Here is a 23,628-nt window from a genome sequence, read left to right as displayed (position 1 = left end):
TCTATTGAGACCCCTTGCTTCTGATCCTTTTGACAAAAATGACTGAAAACAATAGTAATAATAAAAATGATAAAAAAATAATTACATTAAAAATATTAACCTTGGGGATGGGAACTTTTTTTTAAAAAAAAAAAATTCTTTTATTTTTATTAATATTAAATATTGTATAGATTTTTTTTTTAATATTCCCTCAAAATAAAGTTATTTCCTGATCAGCTTATCCCATTTTCTCAGATGACTTACCTGATTTTCAAGTTCTACTCCTTTTATCTGGCTCATGGAAGAACTAGAAACTCTCTCTCCTTAGTCTCATTAAAGCTCTTTATTCACAGTTCTTCTCTGTACTTTGTGTTGAAACCAACTTTGGAAGGGTTGAAAGCAGAAATGTACTAGGTGAGGGGAAAATATCACACTTTGAAGAATGAGAAGGGTGTGCATACAAGCCTTTGTGAATATAGGTAGGAGACTTAGAGGGAGGGATGCTATTCTCATCTGACTATAGGCATCCAAAATGTTAAGTATCATAGTATCATAGTATGTTAGAGATTGGAAGGGACCTCAAAAGATCATCTAGTCCAATCCCCCTGCCAGAGCAGGAACACCTAAATAAGGTTACATAGGAATGTGTCCAGGCGGGTTTTGAATGTCTCCAGAGAAAGAGACTCCACAACCTCCCTGGGCAGCCTGTTCCAGTGTTCTGTCACCCTCACTGAGAAGAAGTTTCTTCTCAAGTTTAAGTGGAACCTCTTGTGTTCCAGTTTGCACCCATTACCCCTTGTCCTATCATTGTTTGCCACTGAGAAGAGCCTGGCTCCATCCTCATGACACTCCCCCTTTATATATTTATATACATTAATAAGGTCCCCCCTCAGTCTCCTCTTCTCAGTTTTTATTGATGGCAGAAAGAAAGAGAGATCCAAAATAAAATTTAGCTCACCTTAACATAGATACCTAAAGCAGGCCAGACTTATCTACAGGTGCTTGTTTCTTTCCATAATCACCAAAAATAATTTGGATGACGTCTTCTGACTTAGAAACACCAGAACTGCACACAATACTCCAAGTGAGGTCTCACGAGAGCAGAGTAGAGGGGCAGGATCACCTCCTTCGACCTGCTGGTCACACTCCTTTTGACGCAGTCCAGGGTACGGTTGGCTTTCTGGGCTGTGAACGCACACTGCTGGCTCATGTTCATTTTTTCATCGACCAACACCCCCAAGTCCTTCTCTGCAGGGCTGCTCTGAATCTCTTCTCTGCCCAACCTGTAGTTGTGGCTGGGATTGCTCCAACCCAGGTGTAGCACCTTGCACTTGGCATGGTTAAACTTCATCAGGTTGGCATCAGCCCACCTCACAAGCGTGTCAAATTCCCTCTGGATGGCATCCCTTCCCTCCGGCGTATCAACCGAACCACACAGCTTGGTGTCATCGGCAAACTTGCTGAGGGCGCACTCAATCCCACTGTCCGTGTCACCGACAAAGATGTTGAACAAGACCGGTCCCAACACCGATCCCTGAGGGACACCACTCGTTACCGGTCTCCAGCTGGACATTGAGCCATTGGCCACAACTCTTTGTGTGTGGCCATCCAGCCAGTTCTTTATCCGCCGAGTGGTCCACCCATCAAATTGATGTCTCTCCAATTTAGAGACAAGGATGTCGTGTGGGACTTTGCACAAGTCCAGGTAGATGACATCAACTGCTCTACCCCTGTCCATCAGTTCTGTAGCCCCATCATAGAAGGCCACCAAATTGGTCAGGCAGCATTTCCCCTCAGTGAAGCCATGCTGGCTGTCACCAACCACCTCCTTGTTTTTCATGTGCCTTAGCATGTCTTCCAGGAGAATCTGCTCCAAGAGTTTGCCAAGCACAGAGGTGAGACTGACTGGTCTGTAATTCCCCGGGTCATCCATTTTCCCCTTCTTGAAAATGGGGGTTATATTTCCCTTTTTCCAGTCATCGGGAACTTCACCTGACTGCCATGATTTTTCAAATATGATGGCCAGTGGCTTAGCAACTTCATTCGCCAGCTCCTTCAGGACCCGCAGATGGATTTCGTCAGGTCCCATGGACTTGCGTACATTCAGGTTCTTAAGATGGTCTCGAACCAGATCCTCTCCTACAGTGGGCCTAGGGTCTTCATTCTCACAGTCCCTACGTCTGCCTTCCAAGACTTGGGTGGTGTGGTCAGAGCCTTTGCCAGTGAAGACCGAGGCAAAGAAGTCATTGAGAAACTCAGCCTTCTCCGAATCCAGGGTAGCCAGTTCTCCTGACAGCTTCCGGAGGGGGTCTACATTGTCCCTAGTCTGTCTTTTATTCACTATGTACCTACTTATTAAAGACAAACAGCTGAAATGTTCTTGTAACTTACTTGATTGGAGTAGAAGTAGGTAATCTTTTCGCAAATTCTCTTTTTTATTTTTCATTAGACTTATGGAGAGTGGAGTTTTTTCACTTGGTTTCTGGCAAGCATCAAACAAAGACAAACGAACCAGCACAACTGAATGTGAAGATGTGTCTCCACGCAGCCTTCTCTTCTCCAGGCTGAACAGCCCCAACTTTCTCAGCCTGTCTTCATACGGGAGGTGCTCCAGTCCCCTGATCATCCTCATGGCCCTCCTCTGGACTTGTTCCAACAGTTCCATGTCCTTTTTATGCTGAGGACACCAGAACTGCACACAATACTCCAAGTGAGGTCTCACAAGAGCAGAGTAAAGGGGCAGAATCACCTCCTTCGACCTGCTGGTCACACTCCTTTTGATGCAGTCCAGGGTACGGTTGGCTTTCTGGGCTGCAAGCACACACTGCTGGCTCATGTTAAGTTACTCATCAACCAAAACCCAAATTCCTTCTCTGCAGGGCTGCTCTGAATCTCTTCTCTGCCCAACCTGTAGCTGTGCCTGGGATTGCTCCGACCCAGGTGTAGGACCTTGTACTTGGCATGGTTAAACTTCATAAGGTTGGCATCAGCCCACCTCACAAGCATGTCAAGCTTGAAGGATGGCATTCCTTCCCTCCAACGTATCAACAAAACGAATTAAAATTCAACCTGCCTTGATATCTCATTTGAAAAATGCATTCTCTTTACAATAATCTTAAACTGGCATATATCAGCTATCCAAAGAAATTTGGAATTTCCTCATCATAGCTAAACTATTAAAAGATGTCAATTAGCACTATATTTTAAATATATATCATTTTAATGACTTCCTTTACGATAACAAGAACTGTTTTTTAAAGAGAACAGTGCCTTAATGTTACATCTGCAAAACATTTCTGTAGATATTCCTTTAAGTAAAATGGACATTGACCAAATGAAAACATTTATGTGTAAGCAGGACCTCACAAAAATACATTATATGTGACTAGGAAAGGAAAAATGAGCAGGGCTCAGAAGAATAACAGCAGCAAGAGATATCACTATCAGAAATAAAATTAAATGTAGACAAGAACGTCAAATAAGAATGCTGTATTATAAAAAACTCTGTCCCTAACTGAAAACATAAATCAGACTTATCTTTAATCTCTCTTTTGAACATTGTAGATGTAGCTTCAGCTGCCTAACTGCAGCCCTGAGTGGCATTTGATCCTTGGGACAGTCTGGTGAGCCTTGAGGCAATACATTCCGCCTCACATTAATCCACGTCCTGGACCAGATTTAGGCTTCATATCTGCTCTAAGTCATATCTCTTCCCAGGCTGCTTTTAAATGACTTCCCTGGATCACCTCAGGGAATATTTTGAAAATATGCATTTAGCACTACTCCTCAGCAATTGTCATGTAACCAGTGTAATGTGCCCTGGCACAGGCCCAGTAGTAGGGTCCAGTAGTGCCTTCAAGGTCCGTCCCTGCCTGCATATCATCTTCAAGTCCCACTTCAGCCCAAGTGCCTCTGCCAGTTCCACGAGCCTAGAAGGTCATCTGGTCAATAAGAAGATAAAAAGTGAATATTTTAAGACATTTTATACATTTAAGCCTAAATGTACAAAAAGGCAGTGAAAGAAAGCAATTTAATTGTAATACTGGAAATAACTGACAAAACTTTTTCAAGAGAAGTGGATATAGTGTCAGTTATAGCTAATAAATATATGGCTGCCCTTGTGACTTCCAGATTGCTTATGCATAAAGTTTCTAAGTCAAAGCCTTTCCTATCCACCCACAATAGATAACAAGTGAAGAACTTGATTTCAATTCTTTCATCTCTCACTTTGATTACTGATCTTTTTTTTTGCCTTGAAAATTGCAGTATTGGCCAAAAATATCCATTCAAAGTGCTCTTGCAAATATCATTCTCCTTGTGCTCATCTTGATCATGTTGCTTCCTTCTCTGCATCCTATATCTGGCTACCCATTCTTAGCTCAACTATAAGCTATTTGTCTTTAAAGGGTTATATAAGTATATTCAGCTGCATTTTGTGCTTTCTTGAATACCTGCGCATCAATACAATCAGGCAACCCAAACTATTTTTTTTAACAGATTTCTGTTTGTTTCTTAACATGGTTCACCTTTCAAACTGCTTATGAGGGTTGATTATTGTTGAAATCAGTTTAAAAATCAGTAACAAAAATAAAGTGAAATTGGAGTGAGGAGAATACAATAGAGCTGAGGAAAAGTCAAATCCAAAGATTTTAGCTCCAGTGGTGCACTACTTATTGTAAAAACAAACAACATTGACATTTTTTTTACATTAAAAAAAAAAGGAATGCTGCACATCTTTTGGCATAAAATTATTTGTACTAACAGCACTAAAATTTTCATAGTAACCCACCTATAAAAAGCACATTGAAATTAGAACAAAATTAATTAAATATGAAAAAACTGTTCTGTTTTAGAATAGTGCACTGCTATAATGTCATAGAACAGAAATAGTGATCAAGCTAATAAATAAGAATGAAGTATGTTAGAATTTTAAAAAGACAAGATGAATAAAGGATTAGATATACTACATCTATGCTCATTATTTTTTCATTTAAATTAATAAACATAATAATAGAAATATATTTAAAACAGTAATTTTCCCCAGCAAAGGTAAAAATAGTCAGAAAAATCTGGGTGTAAAAAGAATGAACATCTATCCTTTTTCAATGACTCCTCTCCACTGTCCCAGGTAATCTGCAACATTGTTTTGATGAATAAGTCAACAGAAGGCAATATAAATTCAAGGTATTTGTTTCTGAGGAGTGCTGCAAGCGGAAGTCATATGAAGAGTGTGACATGTTGATGGAAGAATTTGAGAAACAAATGTGAAGAAGAGTGGCAGTACTCAGAATCTTCAAAGCTTATAATGTTGAGGGTCAAAGAAAACAGTATGTACAACACCACTTAAAATCTTCTAGTTTTGTCAAGCTGAGTGCTAATGAGAAAAATGCAAACCATGATAGATGTGTACTTCAGCTTCATGTATCAAGAAAGAAATTTGACAGCAGGATCACCTTGTGGTTTAGCATGTGCTGTGACCTTCAGGGATTCCATTTCATTTCATTCCAAAGTCAAGCTAGCCATTTTCTTTCCTAAATAAAATGGTACCTGTGTTGTGCATATCTTCCACACAACAGAAAACAAAGATGCACTTTCCAGGTGTGTTTGATTATTATTAATGACAAACATTTATTCAGTGATCAGTTTTCTGCAATTGTTATTAAAGCGACATAGTGAGAGAGGCTGCCAGCAATTAACATACTCCTTCATTAGTTGGTTTGAAATAAATAAGTAAACACAGGAATAAGGCTTCCACAACCAAAGCTGTTGATTCAGCTGAATGCCCAGGGTTGGATATCATCTGAAAGTAAATTAAAATAATTATTTCAGGAAACTAAGTGTCCATTAATGACATTTTGTCAGCATGTATGTGGGCATTTGCTAGCTATACAATTAAAATGAATCTTCATTTATTGCACATTCCATGGAGAAGATGACTTTGAGCTGAAAGAGTAAAGATTATGTCAGTCAAAATAAAATGACTGGTCATCTGCAGCTATATTCCTATCTTTTGCTTAAAACACAAGTAGAAAAATACCATCTTTTTCTTTTTCTATTTTTTTTTTTTTTGAATGTTGCTTTATTAGTGCAAAGACTTGCACTATTATTTGAAACAACAGACTTAAGAACCCTTGAGCCAAACAAATTACCATGACAGAGAACTGCAAAAGAGTTTAATCCCTTCATGGAAAAGTGTATGAAGAATTAAAGAAAGATATACACCAAGTTATTTGAAGAGTGAACAGCAGTTAATTCTTGAACTTGTAACTTGAGCATTGTAGTTGCTGTCTGGGCTTTAACATCTGTGACTGCTGAGTGCTCACTCAGTTCATCTCAGAAAATTCAGGACAAAAGAGTAATTCAGTTCTCTTACAAACACTTTTGATAGTACAGTAGGTTTTCTTCTAACATAGGCATTAAAATCAACTTGGAAAATTGAAAAAAAGAATACTTTTGACTGTCGTATAGACAGTTGTTCTCTGATGGCTCCAGTTCTAATTTGCAAATGTTCTTAGTGCAGACATTCAGTTTCTCTTCCATTTTATTTTGAAGATTAATTACCAAACACATAAAAATGCATTAATTAATATAATAAACCATCAGTTTATTGTAAATTTTAAAGAACAAAAGGGTAAGAACTTACTTAAATGTCAAAATTATTCTCAGAGTGTCTCAAGGAAGTTTTAAATGCCTGCATTTTGGTAATGCAACTAATGTGCTACCTTTGAGAAGATATTCACAGAAGAAAAGTGTTGCAATAAATCTGGTTTAAATAATTAGAACCATTTCAGGTTTTGTTCTTGAATTTCATTAAAACAAATGGTAGTTTCTATAAATTTTACCTATAATTCCTGACCAACCATGTCCTTTGAAATTTCTAGAATGCAGATATTTTAGCCTCCTGAGAAAATTGGGGCTGTTCAAGCTGGAGCAGAGAAGGCTGCATGGAGGTCTCATAGCAGCCTTCCAGTATCTGAAGGGGGCCAACAAGGATGCCAGAGAGTGATCCTTCATTAAGGGCTGTAGCGACAGGACAAGGAGTAATTAAACAGGGGAAGTTCAGGCTAGATATAAGGAAGAAGTTCTTTGTTGTGAGAGTGGTGAGGCGTTGCAATGGGTTGCCCAAGGAATTTGTGAATACTCCATCCCTGGCAGTGTTCAAGGCCAGGTCGGACAGAGCCTTGAGTGACATGGTCTAGTGTGAGGTGTCCCTGCCCATGGCAGGGGGGCTGGAACTAAAGGATCTTAAGGTCCTTTCCAACCCTAACTATTCTATGATTCTATGTGTAATATTTTATTATAACCACAAAATAAATCTTCCCTTTCTGAAATCAAACCCCACATAGTCTGTGTACAACAAGCATAGAGAATGCTTTTCTTCACATCCAGCATTCACAATTGTACCTTACCATTTTTTTAATGCCTTTTAATTCCTTACAGGAAGATTACAACTGCAGCCTTCTGGACACTCTTTTGCTGCTGCTGATCTACCCTTCTTTGCAGGTGAAAGCATTTCAGACAATTCCACACAAGAAGGAACTCTACCAAGCAAAAAATGGGTATATCCCGTGCCTGTGAGACAGTGGTCCTATATATATATGCTAATAATAATTATAGTTACTTTTTTTTTTTTTGCACTTGAATGACATTAATCACTGTTGATTAGCTTTTTTGCATAATGTTACCAAGCCTATCATTCTTATCTTTGTGGAGTTGTGCAGAACTTTGCAATGTATTTGGAGAATTGCATCCTGTTTGGGTTGAGGATCTTTTTCCAGAGTATTTATCTATTGTATCAGGACAATTTTGAATTTTCATCTTATCCGACAGTGTGCTTGGAGTACCTACTGGATGATATAGATACATTCTCTTCTATCATCAAGTGTTTCAAGGCATTCAAATTTAAACACTTGGGATTGAGAATTTATTTTTCCAAGATGAAATGTTCATAGATGATTCTTAATAACAGAGGTAGAAATAAGCTTAAAAGTATTTTGCTGAAGTAACGAATTATTGTGCTGATGTATGATCACTATCAGTGCTCAATGACATTTTTCCAAAAAATACTTAACTCAGCAAGAAGTGGCAGAACCTACAGTTCTATGATATTAGTTGGATTGGTAGTTTTCAAAAAGAAAAGAGACGAGGTGTGATAGTTTGACCCACAATAATTGTATTTCCTACAGGTATTTGGGGAAAATATTTAGCATTAAACAAATTTTTTTCCTAACTTATTTATGTTAGATATTCTACATGCATTGTCAGATCATAGTGTTGAAATCAGAGTATTTTCTTTCACATTTTAAAAATACCAATAAGATTAAGCTAAACATAACTAAAATTCATAGAATCATAGAATCACAGAATAGTTAGCGTTGGAAAGGACCTTAAAATCATCTAGTTCCAATCCCTCTGCCATGGGCAGGGACACCTCCCAGTAAACCATGCCACCCAAGGCTCTGAAAAATTATCCTTCATATTTTTCTCCTCAGCTCTCCCAGTAAATATTCTGCCACTGCTATTCAAGGATGAATGCTATTGTTAATCAAATAAATGTATAAGCAATTGTATCAGAATAAATTGAAAAAATATAATTAAATCAGTTCAGGGTGCAAATCCTGCTGCACCTTTTCTGGCAAATCTTACTTCATTATGGACTTATTATTCAACTCCGGGCAGTGATAAACAACAACCAATTCACCACAACAGTAGTTAAGTCCTCCTCACGGGTCCTTTTCATTCCATTTCCTCTGAACTTAACTGCCTGAAAACCCAAGCAGGTACTTCTCCTTCCACTTTTACTGCTAGGACAGCGAGGGTTCTTTCTTTCAGTTGACAAATGACAACTCTGCTTTTCCCTCACCTAAGTAAGATCATACCAGTGACCCAGCCATGTAGGTTGCAATCCTGTCCTAAGAGCCAGGAGTTCAGCATCTTCCAGTTGCATGCCTAGGCAAAAGCTGGGCATTTTCATAGTCCCTGGTCTCTATGGTTGTCATTGGAGGATCATCTTTTGCAACCACAGGTGCAAAAAAGAGACTTCATTGTGCTCTAGCAGTTCTTTTGAGGAGAGGCCAGGACTGCAAAATGAACTGGGGAGCTACACTACCAAACAGTTCACTTGCAATCACAGGCTTTGGAGTTGGTCAGTGCATTCATTTATGTATTTTAGTTTTATAATTTCAAGACAGCATTTGAAATTCCAGCCAAGTTTGTCTACATGTAATTGTTTCAGACGTTTGCAAGGTGAGCGGAATATTTCTTTCTGATTGCAGTGTAAAAGAAGAAGGCTGTAGTAGCACCAGCTAATATTATAATTTAGAATTGAAAAATTTATCACAATTTGTTTACAAGAGCAGATGCTTACCAAGATTTTAAGGGGACAAGTCCTCACGTGTAAGCTTGAGCAAAGGCTTTCACCTGAACAACACAGGCTCAGACTTGACCTAGGACTGTACAGCTACTGTATGATATAGAGTAATATACAGTTATTCCCAAGAAAAGCCATCCGGGAGCTTGGAGACACACTGTACCACTGTGTGACAATAATTTATTCAGCTGTTGTCTGAGTTGATGTCCTGTTCTTTTCTGAGTTCTGCTGATACTGACTGCTTTGGGTTGTTGTCTGGAAAAAGACAAAGGATCATTTATAGTTGACTACTTATGGAAATGAACATTATGAAACCATTAAATTAATTGCTGAAGCCATACATTTCACTTCCTAGATTTCAACAGCACTCTCTTTTGAACCATGAGCTATGTAAGAATTTGTAGCTATCATCAACAGATCTTATTCCTACATAAAAAGCAGAACTATTTCCCATTATGATTTCCTCCTGGAAATACTCCCTGCAGGAAGATAAACATATGGTAAATGTGAAAAAGTTAATTGGCTATATATTGGCTGTAAAAGTTAATTAGCTGCATAGCGCTCCATATATTGGTATTTTAACAATTTACCTTCAGATGTCAAAACTGGTCCTCTCATTTTCCTAGGTCTGTTAACTCAAAATGAGCTTTCAAAAAAATTTGATACAATAAACACCTTTCTGTCCAGATTCTGTGGGCACCTTACAGAGAAGTGTTACACTCTTTTGTTACTCATCACCGTGAAAAGAAGTAAGCCTTGGGATTCTTGCCATATGAAAAAAGCTAACCGGCCGATAAAAAAAGTTTTAAGTCAAATCAGCTCCCTGAATCACTTCATTGTCTGGACACAGACGCACAAAGTCTCAAGAAAAGAGGTAGGAAGATAGTGTCAGGCATGATTTGTGTGGCCGTAATCTGCCAAGAAATTATAGTCTAATCCTCCTCATACCCTGTTGCTATGACTAGTCTACTTTTTAGCTTCCTGTACTCAAGCTTAAGTTTGTCTCATATTGAGGCTTTGAGCAAGCTTCAAAACATGGTGTGTATGGGAAAGAGGGGAGTTTTAGCTCCAAAGACAGCGTAGGACAGTACATCAAGGACCTAACCAAGACGTACAGACACCTGGTAATGGCTACAGCAACAATGTATTTCTACATTTCTCACACTGCCTACAGATGTAACATGTGGCTAATGTCAGGCAGAAAACCAGCCACACTTCTTCATTAGAAGCACAGTAGGACAAAACCAGAATTCTTAATTTCTCAGTAGCTGAACAAAATCTGTCCATATTGCTACACCCTGTCATAGCCCTGATGTTATGCTCCTGGAAGAGCTGCTTTTGTAGAAATATGCAGTTTCTACTGGAAATGTCACATACTTGAGAATCAGGTGTCAAATCAACTAACACTAGGCTTTTTAATGGGGTTAGGCCATACCGTACTCCTGAGTCTGAATTGTGCTACAAGGTCGGAATTTTGAAGTTTGGTATAACGCTTAATATCCTACTGGTCAAAACTCTGGGCACTACTAACAGTGTCAAGACAGAACTCAAGACCTGAACCCCTGAACATCCACAGTGATTATATTTTAACTCACTCTTTGTAATTTCAATTTACTCTTTGTTATGTCTGTTATCGACTTCTCCAGCTACCTGTTTCCAAGGCAAAGCTACTGTAGAGACAGATAGAACCAACCAGTGTGGAGGCAAGACAGTCTGCACCACTTGGCTTTGAGGTCCTCTTTAATTATTATAATAGTACAATAATCACTTGTTTCTCTTTTCTTATCAGAAACTTTGGACCTGACAGTGAGACTACTGAAATCTTCAGCTAGCAAGAATTGGAAAGCCTTGAGGAATCCTGCTAAAATTAAGAAGTTTCTTTACTTCTCTCTTTCAAGCAAATGAAAAGTCAAAAGTGGACAGCCATTAAAAAATGAAATAATTTTCATATTTACAGAGGGTTTATTTATGCAAGAACCTTACAGTACTTATGAATTTAATGTACTCATGCAACTTCCTTGTTGAAGTTCACTTTTCCAGGTGGCTAAGTGTTCAGAATACAACTACCTTGTTAGTAGCAGAATATGTACTAGATCACCAAAGACATTCTCCTTGATATCAGATAACTAATCAGAAAGGAAAAAAAGCCACTGGATGATAAAAACTTTTACTTCGGACAGTGTTTTCAATTTTCATTAAAGCTGGAGCTACATTTGTAATAAAATTTGTAATATTCAGTAGAAATTCCCCTCATTATGTCTTCAATTCTTCTCCAACTTCATATGTATGATTACTTATACTATTGATAGATCTTTTGTAGTTACTTTTCAGATAAAGACATCCTTCCATCAGAATCTGAACACTCAAAGACTGATAACCTTTTCCTTTTCATTAAGTGTCTAAGTTGTCATGAAACTGAGAAAAATAAAATACTGTCAGTAAATGCCTAACAATGACTAACCATGTCTTCTCATCACTGCCCTAGTCTGATTTAACTGGCTAGAAATTCCATGATGAATGTTTTTTTTCAGATTTTAACTCCTTCTTTCTATGCAGATTATTCCCAAAGAAACAATAGAATTTTCTAAAGCATTTTAACTCTGTTTATTTCTGCATATTAGAAACAATTCTCCTTGGATTTTATATACAATTCCAGTAAGCTTTTAATTCATAATTTACATAGCCCAAAAAATCTGCCTTTTTACTGCTCCATTGGCAAAATTGAAGTAGCGTAAAACGATCTTGTGATGGTCAAACAAAGCATTGACCTCTTTGTTCCATGTGTGTTTGACAAGAATCTGAGGTGTTAAACTAGAAACAGTTCAGCAAAAAGACGAACCTGGACCAATTTCAAGAAAAAAAACTCATGCGTCTTAAGTCAGTATAAAGCAAATTTGAAATACCCAGATGCAAAACTAACAGATGGCCATCTCTACAAACACTTACAGCTGGGTACTTCTTTGCCTACATCAGACTGTTTCACCATCAAATCGCTTTGCAGCAGCAGCACTTTAGATCCCTGCAAGCCTTATAAAGTAGGTGTGCTTTAAACACATTCGGCTTTACAAAAGGCAAATTATTTTCTTTTTAAAATACTGAAGATGAATATGCCCACTATCTTATGAAATAGATGTGGGTGATCTAGATTCTTGTCCCTTCTCAGACTAAGGAACCATAAATCCACATCTAAAAGCTACTATTAGAGCAAGAAACTAGTTTTCTTTCTATGCAATGAAGCTGTGGCAGCGTGTGTTGAAGAATATAAAGTTCCAGAGGCCAGAAAACAAGTTAATCAATGTGTCCACAGGGAGATGATGCTCTGATTTCATTCTACCTGAGCAGAGAATAGGATACAGGCTTTTCGTTTTGTTCTTTAATGCTTTATTAATTTTGTAAACAAGTCCCGAAAAGTGGAAAGCGTGTCATTCTGTTCTCTTGATTCTACATCTGCTCACTTCAGTCTTTCAGTGTACAGTCACATACGTGGTTTCCTGGAGCTGGATCCTAAGTAGTGAAAGTGTTTGTGTTGGGTTTATTTCTTTTAATTTTAGTTTCCTAAGAAACCAACAATTCCAAAAGAATTGGGATTTCAGGTGTTGGGTAGCCATTGGGCCTGCCACTGCATTAAATACTGAATTTTAGGTTTTTTTCCTCTAATAAGCAGACTTTCTCCTTTGGCTATATTAGGATTCCCCTTCTGAGTTCCTCTCTGGCAGAGGAGAGAATTGGCTTTCCTGGGCTTTGGCCTCCATCTCCTCTGGAAATGGAATTCCAGAGGAGAATGGAAATTCAACATATATTTCATGGTAATGCAGTACCTGAAGGCATGACTAATAGTCTTTCTGAATAAAACAGAACTTCCCTTTAGCCTATCAGCACTGCATTCAGGTGAGTCCCCTGGTCTGGACAAAAGGATCAAAACTGTAACATGCTCAGAGAGGGCATCTGCTTCACCTTCCTGACACAGGGTCTGCCAACAAAGAGCCCAGTTAGGACCTTCACAAAACACTGATTTAAAAAACAGCAGCCCAAAAGCAAGCCCTTATACTTCTAGCATGTATAGAACACTGTATGCAAACACAAAGTCCCTCACTTTGAGTATAAGCTACTTACCCTACAGATGGGTTAAGGCAACCTGTATGTCAGTTTGAATCACTCCTCACAAATACATCTGGAGGAGTCTCCACCATGCTAAAAGCTGCTCGCAGGGTTTAGGTATCCTGTATTTGTATGTCTCAGTGTTCTCCTGAAGAACCAGGAGCTGGTTCTATCATTCTGGTGACTGATATGAAAGATGTTGCAGGTTTGCCAAGTCAATTTGATCATCTTCAAAACAAAGGACCACTCTCCTTCTTCAGCCTGGATGAAGTTGTCAGATATGGTTGTATAGATCTGTGACTTATGCCAGGGACTGGAAAGAATCTTTTTAACACTTCATACATGTTGTTAGATTTTCTCTTTCTCATTGCAGCTGGTACTCATTTACAGAGGGCAGCTGAGCCTCATTACCAAATGAGGCAGGCAAAGCAGGTAGCCTCAAGTCTATCTAACAAGCCCACTATCAAAAATGATAAAGGATATTTGGCTGTGCAGTGAGAAAGGAGAATGCTGATTGCAAATGTTGCTTGAAAAGACCAGAAATTGTGCTATGAAGGAGTTATTAGTGGACATTCGTATGCTGTTAGTTTTTCTGGAACATAGCTGAAGTTCATAATGTTAGATGCAGCTGGACTAGTGCTTGGAGACTTTGATACTGTGAACTTCAGAAAGCTGCCAGTGGGCTCTGGGTATGCTATTTCTTTTCTTGCCAGTAAGTCTGAATATAACATAACTACTGATCCTTGCTGGTTTTGATTATTATGGATAAATATGATTGTATTATAACTGCAGTATATTTGGCTTTGCTGTCTTTCAAAACTGGAAGCTGATCTTTGCTGTTTAATATCCTTTTGCTTTTAATGCTTCTATATGCTACGTGTTTTGGACAATACAACCACACAGTACATCAGTTGTGGAAAAGCAGTCAAATAGACTCTTCCCAAGTCATCCAGATGTAAATCATAAAATTACCTGTATTTATACTGAGAAACACTTGCATATTATTAAATCTGAGAACTTTGGTTCCTGATGTATCATTACTTTCCACATTGTCTTAATTCCTGTTTTGTTCTTTTATTGGTAGACACTAGTGAAATGGTCAGCAGCATTGAACAGAAGTTCCTAACATAAACCATAATCACTCAAAGAAACATATTTAGATCGAGTTCTCTTCTTTATTGCCCTTTCGCTTATCATGTCCTTCAAGGCAGCCACATTTTCCAAAGACATGTAAATATAATGGCAGTCATATTGATCCTCTCTTCCAAATGCTTAAATACCATAATCATTCTAAGAAATGTATTTAGTAGGAACATATCTCTGCCACTCACTGATTTGATTTGTAGGCAGGCAGTCTGGGATTTTTTTCAGTTCAAGATAAAAAAAAAAAAAAATCTGAAATATTGACATTTCATGGATGTCTAAATAAAACTCTTGTTCTAAAAAAAGAATGTGCATATGCAGACTGCCCAAAAATGCAAGAAAAATCATGATTACAATTCTTGTTAGCTTGACAAATCAAAAATAAGTCACTCAAGCTAAATTTTTTTATGTGTTAGTTAGGGGTAAAAATCAATGCAGAACTGTAAGTAGCAAAACCTCAGAACTAAGTTTTTTTCCAGAGTTAAGGAAAAAGGAAAACTGAAATAAGGAGTAGCTTATCATAGACATACACTTGCTTTGTTTTTGTTTTTTTTTTTTTTTTTTTAGTTTGACTTTTGTGGGTTTTTTTTTGTTTTGGGGGTTCTTTAGTTTTTTTTCTTAGTTTTTTCTTTTACCGCGATACACAAGTTTTCTACTCCATTTTAAACCTGCCGACCTCCAAAGAATTATTACACAGAATTATTACACAGAATTATTACAGCAGACTACTTGTTTTATGTACATTTTCTGAAGTAATTTTTTGGACAAGGAAGTGGTATCCCCTGAAATTAGGGCTGGCTTTAGAAACATAACACTGTCAGACATAGGAAGGAGCAACTCACTATTGGCTGAGTGGCTTATCCTTCCTTCTATACGTAGGTAAGTGAAAAACTCTCTCTATTTGCTCATAGAAAAATTAAAACAAAATTTCTAGGGCACATATAAGAGATTATACATCTGAGATGAAGAAAATCAAGCTCTAACTTGTACTTTTCTTGTTTAGGGGTTTGGCAGTTCTGAGAGTCAAGATCAACAGCTTTTCCAAAAATACAGAACTGATACTGGAACTCAGAGTGAATTTTGCAAGTAGTTTAGGCACATTGCTGATGCAAGTTTGGGTAGCACATTGATTGCTCATCTTTTTTCTTACACATCTTTTTTTGTGTGTTGATTCTTTTTTGCAGCTCTTTCAAATTATGATGTAATGTATTTACTCTTACATTTTTTTTTCTTTCTTGTAAATAGGGAGTTTATACAGGTTTTTTTGAAGGTCAATTTTATGGTCATTTCATATTTCAGTAATGCATCTTAATTTTGAGGTTTTGATCCAAATCTTCAAAGGAATTACAATTTCAAAGTACTGATTTTGTACTTTCTGAAGGACAGTCTGCTTTTGGAAAGTAAAATGCAGAAACCAAAATCTTTACTCAAATATTAATTTTTACGCATGTCTTAAATTTTGTAAAGATTAAAGTATTATCTCCTAGTTTTTCTTCACTTCCAATTTGCCAAAGGAAATGCATGCATGAGTAAACAAGCCTGACAAACTTCTGTGAATATTTCCTGGTAATACATTTGTTCTGTTAAGCCAGGGAATTAATTCAATATAGCTGTTTTTTCATTATTTCCTTCAGGAAGGAAGATATTGCTGCAGCCTGAACTCAGAATTCTGATGAGTCTTTACAGTCTGCTCTAAATATTAGCTTTATTTTACCTAAAAAGTAAACTGTTCTCAACCCTTCGGAAGATGGGTTTCATTAAAGAACTTGCATTGACTGAACATCAAGTCCAACTGTGAGGAAATTTAAGATTTAAGGTGACATTAAGTTTAATTTTCTGTGTATACTTTTCCTGCACATTACAGAAGAAAAATAGAAAATTTTCTCCTTTCTTTAATATAAAGTCAATGTTTTTAATGAGGTTTTCTGCTTTTGAGAGATAGAATCAGGCTAATCATTTAGCTGAAGATTAATTTATAATCTGGTTATGTCCATTTTGCATATTTGGATACTATTTGCATAAACAATGCAGCTACTATTATTGGCTTTTCCCAAAAGATTACAAAAATGCTAATTAATCTAATTCACATGACAATAAAGATAGTTACCTGAGCTCATTTTCTGTTATTTTCCCCCCATTTTTGCATAATAAAATGTCTTTCTTTTAAATATTCACACTATACTCTTATAGAACGGTGTTCCTATTATAGAACGGTGTTCCTATAAATATTTTTTGAAGTTTTCAAAGATAGGGCTCAGTTTCCTCAAAATGGATTACTCTGTGATTACTTTCCCTGTATATTAACTGATATCACACATGCATTCAGCTGAAAATGAAATCTTGGAGTCCTGAGCACTCTTAGCAGTATAAATAGCATCCTCTTTAGTCTTACATTCTCACATGCATGCTCATAAATGAGGAATTTCTGGAACAGGTTAACCCCATTGCTGTGCTTGCCTTTGAGGACCGAATTCTTTTTTTCAACTTTGTTGTTTCTGGATATCTCTGTATGCATGTTTTCTTTTCCAAAAAGGAGATATACAGCTACATTAAAATTTGTGTGAGTGAAAAAAAACTTGTTTAATTGAGTGGCTAGCAAAGTTCAACAGCTTTAAGCTCCTAGATAGCAGACATGTACATCCTTCGCATTCAACATTGTTGTAGTCAGTGAGCTAAAGGGTTTCAAAGAGGGTGAAAACAAAAAGATACTACCCAAAGGATTGCTTCTCTCACCACCAGCAATAATAACCCTGAGTTTTATCCTTAGGCAACACACATAGGAATAAAAAAAAAAGGGTACATAAATGGTTTAAAACTATTAAGCATTAAAACAGAAAAGTTTGGTTTTTTTTTTCAGAGGGTATAATGTGTCAATAAAAAGAGAATAAGAGAATACTTGCTGTACTGTCCTATTGGCATCCAAACTGAAGGGAGGGTGAAAAGGACAGAATTTCCAAAGACTGGCTGTGAGTAGTTACTTTAGTAATAAATGTGAGTGTAAATTCATATAACTCAATTCTTCTGCTATCTGTGGTATGACTTTTTCCATGTGGTACACAGGTCACATTGTCTTGTGGGCTTAAGGGATGGCTCACTAGAAGTGGAACAGTTGCACAGCAGCTAGCTGCATTCAGTACTATTTGTTGTGAAATCAGCTACTCATCCCTTGGTGTCAGGTTTTATGCTTTTGCTTACCAGGACAAAATACCACAGTTCCCTTACTTTTGGGTTAGACCTTGTGTACCATCTCTTGTAGTCATAGTTACCGTGATGGCCTGGGTTTGGTACCTGGGATTCTGCAAGAATGCTGGAGCAGACTGATGAGGCAATTTTCCTAATGCTAGTAGAAAAAAGGTTTCCTAAGGATGTGAAAAGAAGAAAAAAGCTTACAATATCAAATTGCATGGCTATCTTAACTTTCCTTAAAAGTGAATTTATTTCTTCAGGCACTACTCTTGTTTGTCCAAACTAGTTCATGTGGTTGTCTGGGCAATTAAGGGTAAATCTCCCTACATTTGCAATACCATGACATTTCAGTCTCAGTCTCTCAGAGATGCTGCACTCTTCTACGTGTTCCCTCCCCCTCAAAGCACCAAATCTTTCCAGACCCTTCCCTTTTGCTAGCATTTTTTTGAAAGAAGGTGAGGAAATTGGTTTTCAGCAGGAGCAGGTCCCTGAATAAATAGTCATGCTGCATTATTTTTGATGCACTTAATGCACAAAGTGATTGGAGGTGATGGAAGAATGTTTAGCTTTTGGCAATTAGGTTGCAGATGAGCTGAATTTCTAGTTAATAATTTTTCTCGTCTTCTCAATTACTATCAATATTTTCATTTAGTTTAATGTTGAATGAAAACAGCTAAAATTACTTTGGTTTAGAATAAATATAGATTGTTGTATTAGAATAAAAGTGCAGCAAGGATTTGACATATTTTAATATTCATTTTATTTTTAAGCAATGCTTTTTCATGCAACAGATGTATTTTAACATTCCTGTGCTGTACGAAGACTTATCTCTGAAATGTTATCTCAGCTTGCTTATTGGTCTGCCAATTTTGTTTCTTGTTTTAAGTGTCTCTGTGAAGTTTCAGCCTGCACTACATGAAAAAGTCACAGGATATGAAGCCAAAATTTTCATAAAATATGAAGATGAATAATATATTGTCAAATACCAACAGGGCAGAATAAGATACAGCATCAATAAGATTCATTTTTCCCTGTTCTTTCTAGCCATAATTTTATTCATGCTTTAATTGATAAGAAGTTTCAATTTTTGTGGTTTTTAGTTTTTAGCATTATATGCTAACATGAAAGAGCCAAGAGAACAAAACCTACGTTTATCACAATTTTAAAAGGGTATTGTTTAAAAAACAAACAGAAAAACACCATGACTCCTTGGAGGAACTACAAATGTTGTAGTCAGAGTTCTGGGGCTTTTTTAATGCTAAGTAACAATGCTTCCAGAGATTTGTCTTATTCTGAGACTTAATGTTGCTGCAGGATAATGCAGAGCAGCACAATAACCAAGGCAGGCCAGACCTTCAGTCTGCTCTCTAAAACTCTCCCTGACAATCCTGATGTTGCCAGATATTCCTGGGAACTTGTCATTATCCATGTCAGCTGGGCAGCAAATGCTCTCAGGGATGGATATACATTGTGCTAGCAAATAATGCTCTGCTTTTGAATCTGGACTGTACAGTCATGGCTATTCCTGAACAGTAGCTGCAAAGAGAATGACTAGAAGGCTTTGAGATGCTGAAATTCCCAGGCATGAAACAGGAAGGAAAGCCAGACAAAATGCGTATGGTCCTTGAATGAGAAATATGGTCAAAACTAGTAAAGCAAAACTGACAATGTTAATTTTACATTTTAAACTGCTTTATTTTTCATTTATTTAAAAGCAGGAAAAAAAAAAGCAAGTGAGAAAAGCTTGAAAAATTCAGATTCAAATGAATTGTATAAAACTTGAAGGTTGCTTAGACCATGAGAAATAAGCAATGTGTAAGCATTTCAAAAATATGTTAGGTACTCTTTTAAGAGAAAAAGAGAACAGAAACACTGATCACTTTATGAATAGTTTTCTAGTCTTAAAAATCAGGCACTCATTAGTGCCTCATTTACTGATTTCAGTATTAATAATTTCATGCATGCAGTGTGTGACTTGAACACATATATTTGCTTGGAAATTAGGCAGAAATGATACTGTCAACTGTTGTTGAAAAGTTATTTCATGCAACTTGGTATATGCTGAGGTGGCTGCAAGTTCAGCAGCCGGAGTGAACTTTATAGCAAAAGCATTGGGGTGTTTGATTTACAAAGTTTGAGAGGCACTACTTGGCATAATTCAATAATTTAATATTGATTTCATAATGTATGTTTGCAGTTGTAAGCATGAAAAACATGTCTCTCTGTTCCCAGATTTCCTACCTGTTCCAGTGAGAAATCAAGTCCTTGTGTTTACTCATTACAGACCCTATGTATTTTTACAGAATATGTATTGTGCAAGTAGGTCACTGATAACCTCAAACTTTGTGTTTGAATGTTGTTGTATGAACACCAAATGGAATTTCATTTGAAGGTATGCAATTTGCTAAAGGGGTTTAGAAAAAATTATGCTATTACACCAAAGTATTGTGCTGTACTGCATCCTTTCTTATACTCCCTCTCTATTAGTGAAATAAAAACCAAATGGTCAGCATGGTAATTATCTGAATTAGCTATATTAAATTATTTGACTTAGCTAATATTAAATTTCTATTAAACTAATTTATAGCTTCACCTACTAATTTTTCTTAAGGTCAGCTCATATTTTTCCGTGTTGCTTAATAATACTTTATCTCCCCATTTACTAAACCAACTCTGAACTGTTAGGAAAAGGAAGTATTTCAGGGTATTCTGGTTATATCTTTTAAATCCCCCTAGTCTGTTTAACTGTAATCCACAATGTATTTTATGTCAACAACTGACAGACTTTACAACCTCACAATACAGCCAAGGATAACAAGTTGCATGGATATAAAGTAAATTGATTTGAAATATTGTTCTGTTATGGCAAGAATGAGTTATTGGTGTTTCTGTCAAGGGTTTGCTTCTCTATGTTGTCATAAAATCATAGAATCATAGAATGGTTAAGGTTGGAAAGGACCTTAAGATCATCTAGTTCCAACCCCCCTGCCATGGGTAGGGACACCTCACACTGAACCATATCACCCAAGACTGTCTGATCTGGCCTTAAACACTGCCAGGGACGGAGCATTTACCACTTCTTTGGGCAACCCATTCCAGTGCCTCACCACCCTCACAGTAATGAACTTGTTATATCTAACCTAAACTTTCCCTGTTTAAGTTTGAATTCATTACCCCTTGTCCTATCACTACAGTCTTTAATGAAGAGTTTCTCCCCAGCATTCTTATAGGACCCCTTCAGATACTGGAAGGCTGCTATGAGGTCTCCACACAGCCTTCTCTTCTCTAGGCTGAACACTCCCAGCTTTCTTATGCTGTCTTATGCTACTGATACACTTTTACACCATGTACTGCCCAGTGAGTTGTTTTCTGATATTTTTATTGCTGACTAAAACATAGCAAGGGCTGAATTAAAATTTTATCGTGTCAGTCTGCATCCGGTGAGTGAATAGTCTTTGTTGTTTTTGCTGTACTGACCACATATTTGAACCCAGAATGGTAAGAATAGGATAAATGAATTCCAGTCTCCAAGTGTACCGAATACAGTCTGAGAAAAGTGTGGACTCAAGAAGCAGAAAATCTGAGGCTGACTGAATAGTTTGAATCTGTATCTTTTCTGCAGACAAAAGAGAAGAGGTATTGTTAGGGATAATGAGGAGTAGGTGTGGAAAAATGCATATAAAGTTTTCTGATTTTGGATTATAGGTCACTCTTAAAGAAACCTTTCCTATACATTTTTAATACAGCGATTGCACTGTGTTAACACTGTGATTATAATACAGTGATTATGCTTCTGTTCAGCTACTCAATCTCTTTGTATTATATTCCAGGAACTCTTTGTATTATATTCCAGGAACTGATTAATCTGATAAAATCAGAAGACCTCACTGCCAGGTGGTAGATACATCAGGTGAAGAGAATGGGTTCACATTCAATCTGATAAATCACATGTATATTATGAGTTATGTTTTCTGTGTGCAAATACAACTACTAGGTTCACCAATAGTTTCTTCCCAGCTCTATTACATGCAAACAAATGCTTAAAAATAGGATACACATTTAAATATCAAAACCCTGACCCTGTCTTAACTTCATAACTGCATAATATCCCACCTACTAATTCAGTCTATAACTTCCAGCAGGTTTTTAAACATATGCAACTGATTTAAAGATTTACAAGTAATTGTAAGGAATTGACCACCTCCCACAGTATGCTGCTGTGTAAAAAAAAAATCTGTTTCCTCTGTTTTAGATGTGCCCAACTTCATTTCCCTAGCATTGCATCTTTTAATATCTTTGAGCAATTGATCTAAAATCTTTACCTATATGTCTATAGGTATACTGTAATCCAACACTCTCTTAACTTCTTTTAGGCAAACTGAAAAAACAGAGCATCTCAAATCTTTTATTTTGAGAGGTTCTTTTCATGCCCCTCCCAATCCTTTAATGATTCCATAGGTATCCTGATGGGTGAATACCACAACTGCAGATGGTGTTCCAGCCAGAGTAATTTATTTCTGATAACAGCCTCATGGCACAAGATATGTTTGTAAATGGCTGGATCAAGCATTGTAATAAATTACCCTGCATAGTTAGAAAACACAAAAGTTGTTACTGATGTTTGAAGACTGCAGTCTTGCAGTTCTAGTAAAGTCTATTTGTTTTATGAAAAGGGTCCTTTAAACTTGTGTTAGCATACTTTGTATATATTTCCATTTCCTTTTTACATAAGGTTTTAGGGTTTGGGTTTTTCTGAATCCAATAAAAGTAAGTAGATACAGGAGAGCAGGCACAGTGTAGCAAGTATGGGGTTTTTTGTTTAAATGAAAGATAAGGAACGATTTTCCTGAAAATAGGAATGTTAATTTATGCTTTTAGAATCATCTTCTTTTCCTGTTCTCTGCTTTTTTTAGGGATGACTTAGATCTTTGAATAATGGTGAAAGCAGGAAGAGTGATGCCACTCTAAAATTTACACACTGTATCTCCCGCATCACAGAGATGGGGTGTAATTTTTGAGGCTTGTTCCTACATTGGAAGTCTAAATGCTTTGTAAGCTGGAATTCAGTATGTTAAACAGTCTCTGATAAGTAATAAAATTGAGATGATTAAATACTATGTATTTTTGTTGGCATCTTGAAATAGGTAAATATTTGTCAGTAAAACTCTGTCCTTTTCTAGCATCTGGAGAATTATGCTGTGACTCAAATGGCATGCTACCACCCACAAAATGTTTTTGCTCAGAGTTCACAGAGATTGAGATGATAAAAACATATTCTAGCAATGAATGTGTTAGAGGAACATTTCTATTGCAAGGATGCTAAAAGTCGAATCAAAAGAGCATCTACTTTAAGCACTTTTTTCAAAGAAGATTATATCCATCCTTGTTTTCTATAAAACCCTAGTAAAGAAAAGGATTTATTCATCCTGTGCAGTATTATTGTTGTGGAATAAATATTCTTTTTCCCATTTTCCTCCTGTTATCCAAGGTTTTGATCACTTGCTGTGAATATCCTTTCTATATATTTTCAATTGTATTATTAAAATGGATATTGTTATTACTTTGTCAACATTTCATCAGCATACTCCTTTGTGAGAAATAGCATCTTCAGGAACTTAAACCAGTTAGTTTCACAAGGGTTTTCTTCTTCCTAAAAAGAGCAGCTAGCTTGGTTTTCTTTACGTTGGTAAGGATTAAGTTTGTACTTTGTGGTTTGTGGCATTTACATAATATCATATATAGGAATATCAGAGAAGAGAAAGCACTAATATAATGAGAGGTAGCCCCCAGAAGGAATATTAATTCCATTACACTCAGTCCTTTCCTTTCCAAAGTAGCAGATGGGATAACCA

Source organism: Psittacula echo, assembly GCF_963264785.1.
Source record: "Psittacula echo genome assembly, chromosome: 3".
Classification (NCBI taxonomy): Eukaryota; Metazoa; Chordata; class Aves; order Psittaciformes; family Psittacidae; genus Psittacula; species Psittacula echo.
The sequence above is the reverse complement of the archived record's forward strand: the minus strand, read 5'-3'. Positions refer to the sequence as shown.